The following is a 2,620-nucleotide window of genomic DNA, read 5'->3' as shown; positions in this document are numbered from 1 at the left end:
TCGTTAGAGAAAGTCAAGATTCACCTGGGAGCAATTTACCAATTCAGGACAGATTTAGAAAAAAAAGTCTAATAGAAATGTATAGACATATGTTTGACATATTATGACAACTTGTTCAACCATTTTGCATGCCATGCCCCCCCACTCAAATGTTGTGGGGGGTGAGACTATTCACAGAGACCTATTATAATACATTTTGATCAACATGACATAAGCAATTGATAATGTAGGAAACAGCAGAGAATTGAACATAATCATTTGCAACTTGTTCAAAGAAATGAAAAACTGCTTTTTTGATTTGCACAAGTGACACATTGATGTGAAGATTGAACAAGTAGTTTTGAGAATTTCAATTCTGATCTGAGAAATGTACCAAAGCGACAGAGAAAAACTGTAAGAAATAAAATGTCATAGTATATTAAAGGGGACATATTATGCTCCTTTTCAACAAGTTTGAATAAGTCTCAGAGGTCCCAAAAGCATGTCTTTGAAGCTTCTCGCTAAAAAATCCACTCCGATCCTATATTTCAGCATGCCTGTAAACCCCTCTTTTTGAGCCCTGTTCAGAACAGGCTGTTTTTGTGTCTGTAGCTTTAAATGCAAATGAGCTGTGCCTGACCACGCCCCTCTCCGGAAGGGGATGCTGTTCGGGCTTCTGGCACCATGCTCTAATGTTTACGGTGACCGTGACCGGCGACCTGCCGTTGGTAACGATTTGGTTCAACCACACGACTTTTATGCAGAGTCTGACCCAGAGGGAGAGGCTGCTGAAGAAGTTCAAACTCTACAACTGCAGCAGGACGTTTCTGAATGGTTGGTAACCAATTTTGTGTATTTTGACATTACATTTTTAGTTTGTTGATGAGTGCTGGCACACAGTTACTAACATGTAGCTAGGTAGCTAATGCTAACTGTTACTGTCCCGTCATTACTGGGAGCTCTTTTGGTAAATAAGAACTATTGTGAATTGTGTAATGTAGTTATCTGTCATGCCTCCTTAGATATACTTTTACAGTCTGAAAATGTTTGTTGTATGTGGACTGCTACAGGTGTTCAATGTCAGTACTAGTCAGATATTTTAATAGGCGCTGACAGAGTAAATCATTTTCTCCATGTTTTGAGCAGAGATGCTCATCATGACATCTTCCTTTATGTAGAAAATTTATTTTGTGCATTACAATGAAAGCTGTAAATCAGCATAAACATGTCTGACAGCAACAGTAATCTTTAGTCAAAGACTAAACTGTGCAGTTTTCTACACTACACTGTTGTCAAGCTCCATATTATATGCAATAAGTGACATGTTATAAATTACCTATGTTATATGCGCTTGATATGTAACCAAGCTTACTTCTTACCCACCTTAGCTCCACTGTCTGTCAGTGTTTGAATTTCACAAGCTTTATATTTTGGTGAATGTTACCATTTTTCGCTATATTTTGGATAGGTGCACCTCTGGAAACTGTGCAACCATGCCCACAGAAGCTGAGAATATCTGCTGCTAGGAGATACCACAGGTAGCATTCCCACTGGACAAACTAATCAGTAATTTGTTTTGATTACATTACATTAATAATAAACCATAGCATTTACCATTTGCAATTCACTGTAGGTTACCAGACGGCTATGAGAGATCGAGGAAGATTTACCATATATGGTAGACCGTCCTGGGTTGGAGCCGCTCTGCCTCAATGTGTACTCCCTCCAGAATACCTGCAACATGTACCGCACTGACTATGGTCCTTTACGGTTGAGAGGAATACACCAGTATGTTTTGCTTCTTTGTAAAAACATAGTTTCAAACTAAATAAAAGATGTTAGGCAGTCTTGTTTTACTTCAGTGCACATAATTTTACAATGGTAACAACACACCACAAATAGAGTAACAAACCCTCAAATAAATTAGTTTAGCTGCTCTTTGATTTGTAGTTCTTCTATCAGCAGATAGTGTGCATATAATATATGAATTCAGAGGAGTCATTTCTTTAGTAACGATCAAGCATTTATTTACATCAAATAAGCCACATATAATCAGTGATAATAAAAAACTGTAGGATTCACTGGATCCATAAAAAAAATTGTGAGACACATCATAGATATATGTTTGCAAGACTAAATGCCCTGTCCAGTTGTTTTAGTCAGTACAGGTATCTAGCCTATAGGAGCTTTGTGAGCTGGTGCTGTGGCTTCCTTGGTTGCAGAATCTGGGTCGTCATGCCAGCCTGCGTGGTCCAACCGGGACACATATCTGGATATGACCTCCTCCTTCTCAGGCCGCTCGAACTCGAACTGTGTAAAAAAAAAATCATAGTATAGTATGGCATAAAATTTCAAAAAAGGTCATAGTATAATAAGGCATAGAAATGTCAAAAAATGTCATAGTATACAATGGCATGAAATTTCAAAAAACGTCATCATACTGTATTGTGTGAAAATGTAAAAAAAACCTCATAGTATAGTATTGCATAAAAATTTCAAAAAACATCATACTATAATAAGGCATAAAAATGCTAAAAAACGTCATAGTATACTAAGGTATAAAAATGTCAAAAAAAAGTTTTAGTATAGTAAGGCATAAAACGTCATGATATAGTGAATCATAAAAATGCCCAAAAAATTC

At 37.0% G+C, this 2,620-nt stretch overlaps 1 long non-coding RNA gene across 1 annotated transcript; it reads left to right on the top strand.

The window, feature by feature from the left end:
- The first annotated feature begins 468 nt into the window (after window positions 1-468).
- On the top strand, window positions 469-1,835 carry LOC147817110 (uncharacterized). The gene is made up of 3 exons (XR_015436629.1): window positions 469-813; window positions 1,448-1,517; window positions 1,613-1,835. It is a non-coding gene; the product is annotated as an uncharacterized LOC147817110 (long non-coding RNA).
- The last annotated feature ends 785 nt before the right edge of the window (window positions 1,836-2,620 follow it).

The sequence above is a fragment of the Seriola lalandi genome, unplaced genomic scaffold, assembly GCF_002814215.2.
Source record: "Seriola lalandi dorsalis isolate HSWRI2012SDOR001 ecotype SW California unplaced genomic scaffold, Sedor1 jcf7180002054972, whole genome shotgun sequence".
NCBI classification, from domain to species: domain Eukaryota; kingdom Metazoa; phylum Chordata; class Actinopteri; order Carangiformes; family Carangidae; genus Seriola; species Seriola lalandi.
The sequence above is the reverse complement of the archived record's forward strand: the minus strand, read 5'-3'. Positions and strand labels throughout refer to the sequence as shown.